The sequence below is a fragment of the Drosophila willistoni genome, chromosome 3R (genome assembly GCF_018902025.1).
Source record: "Drosophila willistoni isolate 14030-0811.24 chromosome 3R, UCI_dwil_1.1, whole genome shotgun sequence".
NCBI classification, from domain to species: domain Eukaryota; kingdom Metazoa; phylum Arthropoda; class Insecta; order Diptera; family Drosophilidae; genus Drosophila; species Drosophila willistoni.
In genome coordinates this window covers 5,061,290-5,077,936 of record NC_061086.1, presented here as the reverse complement: position 1 = coordinate 5,077,936, position 16,647 = coordinate 5,061,290, and positions in this window count along the sequence as shown.

Here is a 16,647-nt window from a genome sequence, read left to right as displayed (position 1 = left end):
ATACAAAAACTGGGATGAGTTTAAGTGCAAGGACAAGGACTCAAATATATTTTGCACATTTTCTTTACCTTTGGATATCTTTTACCTGTTTGGTTTTTTACATTTCGATGTGCAAACTTCATGGCATAAAGCTAATAACCGTGAAATATGGATGAATGATGGTCATTACGCAACATTTTTTTAATGCCAATAGTAATTAACCTTGATCGCCTTTTTTACAGGTATTTTATTGTGGCTAAGAAGACTATAGTCTTGGCCTTGGACAAGTGCTTCTAGGGTGGTCGAGGATCGACATTGCAAGCAGTTTCAAGAAAGTTGTTAACAAAAAACAAACAATTGATTAAATGAACTGATCTGCCTGGGAAAAAATTAATATGATGAAAAAATTGGCTAACCCTTAAATTCATGGCTAATTCAGTTTTCTGTTGTATTTTCTTTTGATTTAATTGCTTAAAGACTTTATGTTGGTTTCAAACCTAAATTAAATAGTTGATATTTACGATTTGTAAACCTCTGCAATGTTGCCTACTCCAAATTCAGCTCAGATCGTTAGGTTCTTTGTGTGATTCCAGCTAATGGCGGAATCCTGTTGCATACCAAATGCTCCGGTGAGCTTAATCCGACCATTCAAATATTTATCTTTCAATATAAGATGCCATTAAACTAAAACGAAACGTTTTCAGAATTTTTAACGACTTAAAGGCGGGCGAAATTAGACCAGAGCCAGAACAGTAACAGCTGCAAAAAATTAAATGCAAATTAGAAAAAAGAATAGAAAAAAAGAAACACACACAAAACAAAAAAATACAATCGCATTAGTCTCAGATGTGAGAAATGTGATATAGATATAGGAATATCCCCGCCCACAAAGTGCCCAACTAACCGCCTGCCCATGCCCAGATAGAAGCTTGCCAAAGATATACCAACAATCTCTAAGCTGTGTGTGTGTGTTGTGTGTGGTGTGTGCAAAGTAATTTTTCTTGAGACCCCCACAGAAAAAGCAATTTAGTTGGGCTGGGCTGAGGCCAAGTCGCAGCCCGGAAAATGGAAAAGCAAACCCAATTTCCTTGCCTTGCTACGCAGCCCGACCATGGAACGTGCGCCCCAAGAAATGCGCGCGTCTTCGCAATAAATCTTCTTTACGAGCGCACACTCTGGCAACAATGGCCGCTGCCTCACACCCCAGCCACCCCTCGCCACCCCTCGCCACCCCTCGCCACCCCACCACCATTTTCATCTCCAACTGCCGTGGCCTGGGCCAACTTCAGCGTTACAGAAAATGAACCTAAGCAAACTATTCGAATGGCATCTCAAGTCGAGCCCCATGCCCAAAGTACCCAAAAAAACAAAAAAAAAACCTCCCAATGACTCTAAGACTCTTTCCGGCAACGGCTGCTCCTCCTGGCTGAACAGTTGGCAGTTGGCTTCCATGGAGCGCCAAAAGAAATGCGGCAAAGCAAACAAATGGCAACTGCGTCTTAAGGGTGGGTTATGGCAGTCAGCCATGTTCCTTCACTCACCCTCACCCCAACCTCTGCTCCTGCCATTCTCAGAGTCGACATCGTCGTCGTCATCGGTTTGCTTCGTGGCATTTGTTGGCTCTTGTTGTTATTCTACTCAAGAATGCCGCACTGCCACCCACGCGGCGGCAGCGGCAGCAGCAGCTTCCGGCAGCTGCCTGTATGCGGACGCACGAAATGGAAAAATGGCATTTAAGAAAAGCGAAACGAGAAAAATAAGGACCCAAACGACTTTGGAAATTTCATTTGAGCAAACAACGGCCAGCACCTCCTCATACTCTCCTTCCGTTCTTACACCCACCCACCCAGCCATCCAGTTAGCACTCAGCCCTATTCCTCTAAGAAAACGCCACCAGAAACCAAACTGAGCACGGTAAGAACCAGTACAAAACCTCAAATGATTCAAACATCGTTTGAACTTATAATAGACTCATGTAGATATGGCGAATTTCAATATCAATATCATTGCAATTTCAAATTCTTGATTAAAACTTAATATATAATACACAGTTTTCCATTATTTTCATTTCCTCTACACATATGCATATGCAATGCAAGTGGAAGGAGAAAGATAACCAAAGCCCTTCGCATCCGATCCAATATTTGCGCCAATAAATAAATTTAATGTACAAACTGCCGGCATGCAAGAGAATATTAAAAATGAAAATTATTTTCCATCCCAGAAAATGCTTGCCATGCCACCAACACCACCAAAGTACATTCATACCAACTCAGCTCAATGTCGCCTCCAGTCTCCATCCATCCATCCTCCGACCCCCAGCCCAGACTCCTGAATGACGCCTCTCACATGTGTATGTGTGTGTTTTTGTTCAGCGCATTTGCATAAATATAATTATGGAATGGAAAATTTGAATTGCACACAGTTGAAAAGAAAATATTCATGCGAAAATTCAAATTATTATGCTAAAGGTATGCGATAAAGGAAAACTTTAAGCAAATAAAGATAGGAAATATAAAAAAAGAAAAGATATTTCGACTTTTTAAAGCTTAAGACTTGTATTGATTTAAATAAGAAAGGTCGTTATATAAGGATTCTTTTTTAAAGAACTTATTTTCTGTGATCATGTGGCTGTAATATTGAGAATATATGTTCTTTGTACTACTGAACTTAGTTTTAAGATTTTTCTAGGAATAACTTTTGTTGGAATTCTTTTTGTAACTGCTAATAAGATTACAATGGTGGCTGATTGTTTTTTCCATTTAAAATTTGATTATTTTACAATGGTTATGGTTTGATTTTAGTTTAGTCACAGGCTGATCATGGTTCTCTTATCATTTCTGTCTTCTTTGGTTTGTATAAAGGATGTGGTATATGCTTTGTTTTCTAAATTATTTCGTAATTCTTCAATTTACCCATACCGAAATTTCCCGAATAGCTAAGAAGATCCTTGATTGTCGTTTCGTGATAAAGATTGTCTTTAACTCTGACCAGTTCATTCTATAGGTCTCTCCTCGACGATTTTGAAGCATCAATGGTTCAAATAGAAACACCGGATGGTGTCCTAAAGGACTATGAATGCTCAACGTACAAGAGGATCCAGGTAAATATTGAATTGTGTGCGATAATGGCAAAAGCTATTTGGTATCCTATACAACCGATGAAAATAGACCAAACCAAACTGTGAGTGTCTATTTTCCCATCATTGATTTTGTAACATTTTCGTTATTTGTTTCGTCATCATTTGTTTGCAAGACTTTGAACGCTCTGCCGATACAATTGTAGATTGCAGCGATCAATTTATTGATGATACAATTAAATACTACACAGAATTTCCAATACTTGAATAGTCAGTTTGACATATATTAATACATAGATTTAAAATGTTAAGAGTGTTGACAAATTTTGACAAAATTTTGGTGCGTCTTTGTAATTTTTCTTACTGTAATTTGGACAATATTTTGAGCTTCCAAAGGAACTTTTGAGCATCATATATTTTAATCGGTAAAGTGTCCTCAAAATATGAAAATGTATTAACATCGGCGGCTTTCCATGATGAGTAAACGCGAAATAAAAGGCAATTGAATTGGTAAAACGAAGACAGTGAGTGTTGCATAAATGGATTGAAATTCCTTTTCTTGCCCCACGTTGAGTGACCTGAAGATGGGGCATTCATTTTAATGCATTGCAAGAGCATAGAAAACATTCGTTTCGATGGCATGTATTGTACTTTCTATGTACGTGTTAATATCTATCTGTGCACGGGCTTGTTGTAAAAATGAAATGGTATTTTATGTGTTTTATCTAGTGCCGCAAAGAATCCAAGTGGGTGGAGTCATAGTCGATTCCATGCCATGCAGATGCAGATGGAGAACAGGACAAGTGGTGCGTATTCGTTAAAACTTTATAATCACCAAACATGAACGATACGTGCTTCGATTGCCAAGTGCCTTCTATGCACCCCAAAAAGCCAGCGATGTCATTTAACTTTTTCAAGATGGAACACCCGGCGCCGAAAGCATATGTGACTGCTAGAAGTCTAAGTTTATAATAAATGGCCAAAAATACCCCAAAAGACAGTGGCTTGATTTACTTAATTAGAAAGCATTTAGCTTGGGATATGTGCAAAAAGCAGAAACCTTCTTTCAACACTCTGCTTGGTCGGGAACTCACCCAAAAGATAGACGAATCAATGGTTTGTGCGAGAAAGGTTTTCATTCTAACTTAATACGACTTAAATTTAAACTTTGGCGATTTGAGAGGGAAATTCTGGCTAAAACAAAACTCAGGAAAAAATATATAAAAGCAAAACCAATTGAAGATGCTCGAGTTGCGAAAGGATCAACAATTGCAATTGGGAAAGGATTCGGCAAAAGAGTTTTCGCCCGCTGTTGGATTCGCTGAATGAATCCCCGAAGCGGCTTTATGCGCAAAACTTTTGCTTGTTATTTTTAATGGCCAGCAATAATCGTTAAATGTGTCGACTGTGTCGATGTTGCTCCGGCTTCAGCTTTAGCTCCAGTTCTGTTGCACTGTCCGTGTCTTTTTGGCCCAACCACCCCCCAGCCCTTCATTTTAGCAAGAGCACGGTGATAGTTTTGGGGATGCCAGGGGGAGACTGTGGGGCGCTTGTGCCAGCTGAACTGAAAATTTCATTTCGTTTCAACTCCGCCTTCTTGCCGCTCGGCATCATCTCTCTCTCTGAATGGGTATGAAAAGTTTTTAGACTTTTTGTCGACTTTTCGCATTTTTAGTTGCGGCCAAGTTGAAAGTGCTGCCTCAGCTCTATCCCGTTCGAAATGTTAATTTCATAACCCGAATCGTGCACGACTACAAACTGTAGTGCCATTTATTTGCTTGCCATCTAAATTCCCTGAGCCTTCCACTGCCTTCGAATCGGGGGCGTGGCACATCCTACCTGCACATCAGTGGGCTGTGCTGCTGTTTCTGCTTCTGATGGTGTTTTTATAAATATTTGAGAATTCTAATCAAGATCCCACGACGACACTGGCTCACTGGCTCACCACCCACCACAATCCTTTTTGTTGTTTCGAATGGCCCAAATGTTGTGTTGATTCTATTTTGGTGGCATTTTAACGTCCTGGCGAATGTGCAATTCAAAAGCGAATTAAAATGAAAACCAGAGAATCAGCTTAAAGCCAATTGTAACGAAGAAGAGGTACTCTACCAAAGGGGGAATTGTGGCTTAAACTTCAAATTCCTTCAAGATGTAACAAGTCAATCTTAATCTGAATGATAAAAGCCAAATATATGTGCCATCTCTCGCAGCAAATATCGGCGGTCTCTAAATCACCAGCATTGACTCTACACTTGGTTTAATAGCCCGCGGCAATATGGTAAATGAATTATGAATGTGGCCTGTAAATACCTTTAGCAACATTGTTTCTTGCTAATTGTGACCTTTGTTATTTTACATTCGATGAACGGCATTACCCGGTCGAGGCGCTTGCCACAAACCAGATACGTGTTTTTTTTCTGTATTGGTCTACACTCTAAGCGAAAGTCGGAGGAGTGGCTGAGAACTAGTTTTGTGTGTTTTTCTGCTGTCAGTCGGTTCATAAATCCATTTAATGTTCATTTTAATGGCGTCTTTCTCCATTTATTCGTTTTTGTGCCGCATTCGCTGATCATTTCTCTTTTTGTTTTATCTTAATTAAGAAACCGACCACCCATGAGTTGCATCTATAATTGAGTGGCAGAGCGATCCTTAAATTTATATGAACTTAAACATAAATATTTAATTTTGACCTCTTCTTATTTTAAACTAAATCTATAGACAATTTGATATTTTTTTTTGGCATTTACTTCAATAAATTTTTAGATTTAAAGTTAAGTTGTTATTTTAGTGTGCAATGTAGAGACAGACTAGACTAGACTAGACTCTTATTCATAATCTAGTTTGAAGCCAGAGAATTTATGCCCTTTAAATATTTCTAGTTATTTGCTTAAACGCAAAACTAAACAAATAATTGCATCATCAACTAACTAAACAACTTGTATTACGACATTAATTTTTTAATAGAAACCTTGTAGTTTCCTTCCTTCCGAATTCTTTGACAGCTTATTGTATACTTTAGCGGTTAAAGTTTCACAGCTCCAGATCCGACATTATGCAAATGCAAATGCTATTTATTCAATTGGCTTAAAAATAACTTAAGAGATTCAGATTGCAACTTCCAAAATTTAAGAGATCGAAACCAAAATAAATAAATTAAATAAATCGAATTTCGCTAACTGATTTTATAACATAAGATAACTTTAACTTAATACGTTTAGTGTTTAATCCCAACTGAATTAGGGCCTTGATGAATAATGTTATCCGCCCTTAATAATCGTTTTTTCAATTCTATACGTGATTTCTGCTTCGAATTTTCGCGCGCAATTTAATTTGCTCAAGCGGTTCGAAACGGGTAAGCAAAATGGTCGAAACCGCGCGCAAAAGTATGCAAAGGATTTGTAAGTGGTCGAAAACGCGGGAAAAGGTCGAAACGGGTAATCAAATTTGGTAGGGGGCGACACTGTAACTGAGTAAAAAGTGAGCCGGAAGTTCTAAGGATCGAGTAAAAAGTGAGCCGGAAGTCCTAAGGACTGAGTAAAAACTGAGCAAGTGGCTGGGCGGGCACATTTAAAAAAAAAAAAAATGTTTTCTGGATAAATAAAACTGCCATAATGAATGAAATATAGTACTTGTTGAGAAAGGAAATTGGAGTGTCCCTATGAAATACTAATATGATAGTTTTTTATATTACATTTCAATCCGATCGGATAAATAAAACACAAGTTACAGTCAATATACATAAATCGGTTCAACCGCTGCCGTCAGCGCTGCTTGCTGCCTACTACGTCATCATCAAACAACAGAGCACATGCATACACACACAGGCGTAACGCTACATGAACTGTATGTGTATGCGTGCCGCGCTTAGCTTAGGGAATGATGGAAGAAGAAGAAAAAATGTAGTAAAAAGAGTAATAATTTGAATGCCTTGTTTGTGTATTGATGAATTAAGTTGCAGGGAAAGAAATGTAAAAATATTATTGCCAAGGACTGCTAGGGTATATAAACTTCGGATATTTCATAGTATTTTTAGAGTACTATCGACCCTAAAAGAAATGTAGAGCCTCTTGCTTTTATCTCTTAAAAAAAAAGCTCCAAAAGAGCGGCCACTCACATGACAAAAAAATGACTTAACAGAAAAGCAAAATTACGTTAAATTCGTAATCTCATGGCTCTCCTTAAATTTTTTACGGTTCGTTTAATTATCTAAATTTGATTTAAGAACAGAACCTTTACGGTAACAATACTCCAAATGTCCTATATATTTTTAAGAGTAATCTCTTATTTTGTACATGTAACTTTTTCACTATTTTCTATCCAAAAATATAAGATTGGAACATTTTTTAATAATGTATCATAAAATAACCCAGATCGTTGTTTACGTCCTGTGGTTGACCTTTTTGGGATATCTTATCTACGCGAAAAATCGGCTTATCGAATATCTTATCGGTTGTGCAAACGGCACACTGTAATGAAGCACCCGGCTAGAGGCAGACCCAATTTGTCAGTGGTCGACCCACCGGCTCAGACGCGACCCATTATAATACAGCCTCCGGCCAGTCGTCTATAGCCAGAGCCAGAGACAGAGCCTATGGACCAGCAGTCCTTGGAATCAGACAGCAGTGGGTCGGAAGTTGACTTTCACACCCTTGGGGAGAAGAAAAAAAAAAGTTTTGAGGGACAACAGAGTGTTTCAATCTGTGGACAAGCATGGCGACTTTGATCTGGCAACTTGTCGGGAGTTGATCGGGAAAGTGGCCAAAGTCCCATATTCAGAGGATACGCTGAAGGAAATATATGAAGCATTTCTTCTCGAATTCGAGAGAAAAGAAGAAGAGAGGGTAATAGAGTTGTAGGCACTGGACATCCCATCCCTTCATAAGCCACAAAAACTTTAAGGTTGGCAAGGGCTCCTCCAATTTAAAAGACACACGGAAGTGTGTTCTAGAGAGTATTATTTGGAGTATTATAAAGTATCCCCAGGACGTTTATTCAGAGTGAAGGATTCGTCGGTGGCTGCCTCTGAAATGACGCCCAAAAACATTTGCGCCTTAATTTAGTCAACCCACATGCAGTACCAGTTTGATGAGCAATCGGCAACAACATAGCGATAGAAAAACAAAAAGCAACTTTTACTTCTTATCATAGCTCGCAAGTAACTGTTGACAATTTTTACTATTGTAAGAGTAATAATCGTTTATTATTTTCTCAGCTTTAATCTCAAATCACAATGGATGGCTTTATATTTTATGTTTATCTAAAATACACGTCTGGCCGCTGCAAGCTTTTCATATAGGAAGAAGGTATCAGCGTTGTCTCTTTTAAAAGTCATCGATATCACAGCGTTGATATCGATATAACTTAATCGCTACATGGTAAATATTTACTTAAGCTACTCGAGATTTCAGTGTTGAAAAGTGGAAAAATCGGCTAAAGCTAGATTTCAGTGTTGGCAAATGCTTATTTTTATTTGGCGCGTTGTTTGACTGCCCTGGCAGCTAAATATTATAGCTATTTTAAGCTATAATCCCGCTAAAAACATAGTTTTTCGTTTGTTAATTACACAAAAACTACATACAGGTGCCAAGGCGCACCTGAGGTCGTGCTCGTGGAATTTTTTTCTTTCGTTTGATACCAAATTTATGTAGTTTAAGCGCGTTTTGGGCCCGAGTAAGTAAATATTTACCGCCGTTCGATATTTTAGCGTCTTTTGGACGAATAGTCGCAGAATTCGCAATTTGGCGTTTTATTTTTTATTTCTTTAACACAAGCTTGCACAACCGATAAGATATTGGATAAGCCGATTTTTCGCGTAGATAAGATATCCCAAAAAGGTCAACCACAGGACGTAAACAACGATCTGGGTTATTTTATGATACATTATTAAAAAATGTTCCAATCTTATATTTTTGGATAGAAAATAGTGAAAAAGTTACATGTACAAAATAAGAGATTACTCTTAAAAATATATAGGACATTTGGAGTATTGTTACCGTAAAGGTTCTGTTCTTAAATCAAATTTAGATAATTAAACGAACCGTAAAAAATTTAAGGAGAGCCATAAGATTACGAATTTACAGTAATTTTGTTTTTCTGTAAAGTCATTTCTTTTTGTCCTGTGATAAAAACAGGTCGCCCTAAAAATACTTTAAAAAATTAGAGAGAGAACATATTTAAGGTGAGAGATGAGGTGATATTGAACCATCTGAATAGTGGCAGGATGGAGCGCAATGGAAAGCCTGTTGTTTTCTAGATGCCCCGTATGTCGCTTGAAGATTGTGCTGAGGGAGCAGGAATTTTAAGCTTCGTGGTGTACGATGCAGCCTCAAAATTGTAGTTTTTCAGTCTGTCCTGACGGACATACACGGACGTGTACGTCCACGCTTCTTTGTATAATTTTATTTAAGAAATTTGTAGCTAATTTCAAACAATTTCTGAATGGTTCTTATGTCACAAATCAACCAAATATAGTCGTATATAGTTTGTGTAAATTTTGAAAGATAAGTTGAAGATTATAGAAATTGTATCTCAAAATAAGTATTGAAATGTATAAATATTAAACGATAAAGTTTAATTTTGTTAGCCAAAGGCAAGAATAAGTTATTAGCTTTAGAGGACGTTAGTGAGCGAAATACTTGGCGCGAAGTTTAAAATAAATGCGAAACATAAAGAAAATATTCCACCCTTATGTGTTAAATGAAAATACTGTTAAAATCACAATCACAAGTTACCGGAAAATAGGGTGACTTTATCGCCAGTTGGAACTCACGTAAATTAACCGATTAATTAATCCCTTGAAATATTGTTATCACTTATTTTAAAATTATAATTAATTAAAATTGCTTAATAATAAATAAAATTCAACTGATACCAATATTTAAAATTCGAAATTAACATTTAAAATAAGCGATACATTTTACCAATTTAAGCTGATTTGTTTATTGCGAATGTAGCACGAAAAAACAAGCAACAAATTGAACGATAATCGCAAAATTTAATAATTAGCAACTTAATTTCATGACTGGGTTCAATATTTCAACTTTATTTGAATTAAATATTCCCGTTCGACAACCCATTTCGGCATGAGCGCAACAGGGGGGAGACTTTTTATTATTGCGTTTTAAGTATTTAGAATTATGACTATTTTGACTATTAGTAAAAACGGAAACAACATTGTTACTCGATTGAAATCATCTACGCCCGGGCAATTTATTTGCAAAAAAAAAACGGGAATTTTAATCAGCAAAATTTGGTTTGTAACAAAGTCCATAAAGTCCATTTTTTTTTTTTGTGAATTTCTACGCTAGTAGAATCTAGTATGACCTAGATCAGCTACTAAAGCCTACTTCAAGGCGGATTTTAAGAACAGGTTTTAGGCATTTCAGAAAATATAAATTCATAAGCATCCAAGCAAACAATTTGTTGCATACACAATTTTGTTTTCGGTAATTTGGTAATAATTTCTATTTTTTTCAGAGATTTGTCAAGTGTTTGATACAAAATTTTACACGTCACAAAATTAAATTTTTATATAAATTAAGTCAAGTTTTCGTCATAATTTTTAAAGTAGTAGAAATAAATATTTTAGCTGTAATTTAGATTGCTAACTTATAATTTAGTGCCTAATTGATATACATGCATGCATATATATGTAATATTCTTGACGAGAAGGAGAAGAGGATCAGTTAATTTGACTCTCTAATCCATTAAAATCGTGGTAAAAGCTAATTAACTTATGCACTATGTGTATCAATGACTAAAAAAACTAAAACTATAAAACATTTTGGCCACTAAAATTGAAAGATTTAACTTTATTTCAGTTTATCGAGCGAGATTACACTAATGGCTTGAACGGACGTTTTACTTTCCCTCCCTCTCCTCTCTATCCATCACTCTTTCTCTGTCTCTCTCTCTCTCTCTCTCTTTTTTTTTCTGTCACTCCCTCTTACAGTCTTACCAGTTAAGTTACAGCGACGAATAGAGACGACAGTTTTGGATGTGGGGTGAATATTTCAATGTTTTAAATTAGCTCCATAAAAATGATTCAATTGGCGTTTTGGCTGAAATAAAAGCCGCCAACGGTTTTTTTTTATTGTTGTTCGACTGGACTGGACGGAAACAAGTTTCTGATTCGTTGCGACTCAACTTCTGGCTAAATGTCGAGTTATAAGTTTAAGCTTCTCTCGATCGAGCCTAAGCGAAAAAAAACACATCCAAGATGCGAAATGTTAAAATAAAATAAATTTATGTTGCAATTAATGACCGCAATAAATTTGTGCCTACGACATGTTGTGGTCGATAAAAAAAAGTTGCCAAGCTGTCCCCCAGCTGCCGGGGCATGGGCTTGCCACGGGGGTGGAGAAGGGGAGCGAGGGAGCCCCCAATGAGATTAACACATAATCAAGCTAACATGACCGCCATTTGCATATGAAATTGAATTCAATTTAATTCGAATTGAATTCAAGAAACACGGCGCATCGCATCGCGTTCACGAACAGTTACAATAACGATTTAAAATTTTTAATTAATTCGTGTGACGCGCGCGTTCAGGAAAACTTTTCCAAAGAATTTCAAAATGAACATTGTAAACTTGGCCCGTAGCCCAGGCTACATCGGGCAAACTCCCGCCGCCTGCTTGCACCTCCCTTTTTTCTCTTCTGGCTGAAAATCCGGCTGGCGGGTGATTCTTTGGCCCGCATTTAGTCTCGGAAGGGGTAAATGGTAATCCGAAACCGCAAGACCAGGTATGGATGGTATGGCAAAAAGTTTTTTGTGGCAACACACACACAGATGCTCAGTGGGAGAAAGAGAGGGAGACAGATACGCAGCAGTGACACAAAGTTGAGTTTCAGTTGTGGTGCAAGTTTTCGGTCTGTGGCCCATAAATTATCACAGACAAAGTCATTCGTTCCATTTCGACTGAAACTCGCCAGAGTAAAAGACAACAAGGCAAGGGGAAGGAAGGTACCGGGACCAAGCCACAGCGGTCTTAGGTCGTTGGGTCTCCGTCTCCATCTCCATCAGCATCTCCAACTCCATCTCCTCGTATCTTCGGAATCAGAATTCCATTTTAAAAGCCAAAGAAGAAAAAAAGAGAGAACTGAACACATCGAGGAAACCAAATACAAAAGACCCAAGCTGCTAATAAGAAGACAACAAAGAGCTGGATGGCCCATAAAGGGGCTACAAAAAAGATAAATTGCAGCTTGGGGATCACACGCACAGGTAGGTAGGTAGGGTAAGGTAACTCTGGAATACATAACAAACTAAACACATGATGGCCGATGCGTCGATGGACAGATGAGCCAATGGAACTGAGCTTGACTATTCCTGGTAAAATGCTGCGGTCTGATTTAGTTTCCAATTGCAATCGCTTCGATTGTTTCTTCTTTATCTCGGGAGCATGGAATGTGTTACTCTAAAAATACAAGTCAACCTGTGATTGCCTTTGTGTCTTATCGGAAAAAAGCCTCTATGTAATAATATGCATATTATATGCATTTCGATTAATTGATTCATGAATATTTTTCGATCGACTAGTATTTCAATATTTAAACAAAACAGAAAAAATCAACTTGACTCAATGCTGATATCATAAGATCTAGAAGAGACAATGAAATAGAATCGTGGCATAATATTTAAAAGAATATCAGATAATAAATCTTTTACAAGTTTAACTGAACAATAAACGATAAAAGAGCATAAACAGAGAAAGATAGAGTCCTAATTTATGGAATATATTATCCTTAATTTTAATTAAATTGAGAGCTACCAAATTGTGTTCTATCTTTAATAATTCACTTTCCCAATTACGCCAAGTTGGCGTCCTTTTAATTTGCAGTTTTTGAATTTTTTGTTTCCTTTTTTCCCGTTTAATATTTAGTTCACAGCAAATTACTCTCAGTTCATGTCTACTTCTCCAATCTGTTTGATTCATTTCAGCATTTATGACTCTATTTGAGACTTAAGCACTTCTTAGAGATATTTAAAGATCTCACTGTGAGGATCAATCAAATAAAGTAAATCTGGAATTTTTAAATCATCATTGGCAGTGGCATCTATGTGAGGAGTTTAAGTTTTTACGAACTGTTTACTGTCGTTAAAGTCATTTTAATGTGCCGTACCGAGTCATAACTGTCGCCGGCAATGGGCTAGCGGAAATTGCTGAAGGCGCAGAAAGATCGCCGCACACAGAAGCTGCCGCAGGATCAAATTCGAGGAGCATTTGGGTCGCCTAGAGCACTTGGACGAGTGCCGACAGCCAACCGAGCAAGGCGACAGTTTAACGTCTGTTTACAGTCATAAATGTTCAATTGCAAAACACAAAAAGAAATAAAATAACAGACAACAAGAGAGTGATAGATACTCCCATAGACTATGCAGACAAGAATCTTTCTCTACACATTCTCTCATCGAATATCTCTAAGAAAAAGTGCCCACGGCCAGACAATTAAAATTATAACCAGAGATGTATCAAGAGTGGTGTGGGTAAAGTAGAATTTAGGGGTGGGGGCAAGGGCAGGGGTAGTGATACCAACTGCCATGTTTGTGTGAGGACAACATCACAATGGCCGTATCGCTACGTTTGCTGTTTCTGTTGTTGTCATCCTTTCTCACCACATTTTACGACTTTTCCTTAATCTGACAGATACGTCACGGATACTCTCCTCTCCTTTCCACTCCTCGTTCTCCTCTTCAGTTGTTGAGTCTTCAGCCAGTTCTCTCCGTTTTCTGGCCTTCTCAGGTACAGGTCGCGGTATATGATGTCGTTGTATGCCCGAAACTCATGCCAAAGAATGCCTTATTAAATATGATTGTATTGGGTGAAAGTTGGAAATTGGCTAAGAAATGCGCGCCACCGTTGACATCTGTTCAAGTGGTTGCAAAAAGATGAGACGAAGGACACGAAAGGCGGACGGCTGCCCGATAAAAAGGCCGTCGGCCATGACGAAAATTATGAAAGCGCTCAACAAATGGCCATCGATAAGGATATTGCGCCACTTGGCGATTAGATTTGGCCCTCTCGATACGTGGCCATGTTTCTCAGAAGCAACCAAAATACTTCAGAAGGAATCTCGTAAATTGTAGCAGATCAAAACAATTGGCCACCGCACACAAAAACACGTACAAACCAAGGACTACGGGGAACATTTGTAATCGGAGCCTGATGTTGAAGTCGGTGCATTGCCATAATGCTTATTAGCTGGCAAATTGTGTGCGCTCCGACGCGATGCTGCCAGCCTCATGATGCCAACATGACGATAACCATAGTCCTAGTCCTAGTCCTAGTCGGTAGTCGGAAGTCGGCAGTAGTGGAGGCAATTTTCAGCTCGACAATATTATGCTATATAAATCAGCAAATGGCATTGAAACGTACACACAGAACACACAGCTTGTGAGGAGTGGAAGGGGGTTTAAGTTGGAGTTGGAGGGTGGCAGTGACTGTTACTGTTGCTGGGTGAAATCCTCCCAGGCAGGTACAAGGATGGCGGCGTTGTTTGCCAACTTTAATTCGAAATGATAACAGAAGTTCTGAAATTGTAACAGGCAACCGTGAAACGCCAAGAGCCAACTGCGCTGCCACCATTGTTGCCGGAAACAGTGGGCTTCGTGTGTGAAAATGTTGTCAAATATACATCAAATACATATCAAACAAAGGTTTTCGGTGTTTTTCCAAATGAAGCATTAGAAATGTAGTTCATTCGAGGATAAAGGAAAGGTTTAACGAATAATATTTACTTTTAAAAGAAACTTGTTGGTTATTATAGAAGTTGGATCACTTCTGGTTTAGAATGGAAATGGAAACACATTATTTAACTAGTCTTGGAGATATTGACGATTTTTTCAAGTATATGGGATGAATTAAATGAAGTGTAGCGTAAACTTGAGTTAAAAATTATTTATTTAATTTGGAGTTACTGTTAAAATATATAACAAATAAACAGAACGAACACATTAGGCACGTTTAAATCAATTCTTAATAAGTTTTATAAAGGCCTCGAATCGTGTACACTCGTAAAAGATTCCCTAAAATATTTCTCAAAAGGTTTAAATTTTGTTGGACAAATGTCAACTGATCCCACAGTTCATTCAACTAGGATGAAACCAATTCGGCCTCTTTTTCGACTACCGACATTCCATATAAATTAGTCTCGTGGGTGCAATTTTATTAAATCAACAAAAATTTGCAATGTTGGCAACGTGTTTCAGCCCTCCGAGTTCACGTGCGGATGTTGCGGAATATAGAGTGAGTGGGAGCCTGGCTAAGTAGCCATAGTGAAAGGCACTGGGATTGGGATTGGGTTTTGGGTTTGTATTTGTATTTGGGGGTGGTTACGTGTAGAAAGGAAATATTTTGGTCTGGCTTGGGTGTCGGTGGGTGGTTGGTTGGCGGCTGGTTTCGTTGGTTTGGTTCGTTGAACGGTTCGTGGCTGGGTTGGATATTAAAAAGATTGTGTTTCATTCTTGGATTGCGGTTGGTTTCTTGGCGGATTATTATAATATATTGAAGATCGCTTAGTTGAAATTTAGTGTTAATGTCGTTGGGGGTTTTTACAATAAAAGCAGCACATCATGGCTGGCAAAATGGCCCTAAAATTGGTTACCCTCGAGCTTACATTCCGCTCAGCTGGTTTTCTCTCATATTTCGATTTGCAATGGTTTCCTTTTTAAAGCATAGAATGAACATATAAATAATTGCAGAACCATGAAATGCATTGCAAAGTATAAAATTTAATCTATTGCACTTGAAATGGCTGGAGGCAACTGCAAAAGCAATATCATGTATTTATTTGTTTGTAAAGAAATTGAATTGAATGTTTGTTTTTGCCCAACTCCAGTTTCAATTAGTTGAAAACTCGCAATTTTCCCCTATTGGAAAATGGAAAATTGTGATAAATGTGCGCCATGGGCTTTAAAATGGAAACGGCAAGTGCCAAAAAAAGAGACAGAAAAAACGGTAGGACACAAAAAAAAACTCATTTTGCTTTGTTAATAAATTATGATGTAGCAGCGCGATGGGATGTGCAATTTTGCAACAAAATACGAGGCGGAAGGCGACAACAAAGAGGTTGAGGCCTATCTGCGCACACACACACACACACACACATATAGGTTTAGGGGGAAACAGATAAAGGGAGATGGAGAAAATAACAGACACATACACACACACGGCCAATCTATTTTGGAGGAAACATGAAAAAGTGCCAGGGGATAAAATCAACCTGTGCATTCGCAATGAGCTGTGAGATACACCCGACGCATCATCATGGCAAAGGCAGCAACAACAAAAACAACACCATCATTTGGCAACAACTGCGACTGGGATTGGGACCCTTTTTGCACACACACCCAACACACACACACACACACCTTCACACACACATACAATGCACACGTGGGGTCGGAGGTTTGGGTTCGTGGGTCTGGGCGCGTTTGTTTGCATTTGTTTTTCCTCTTTTTTGTAAAAAACAAAAACATGAAGGCAGCAACAAAAAAATAAAACACCCTTTGCCCATTAATGATGGCGACCAGAGAGGGATGAGCTACGGCTACAGCGTACAGAGAAGGAGGAGGAGGAGGAGAACGTT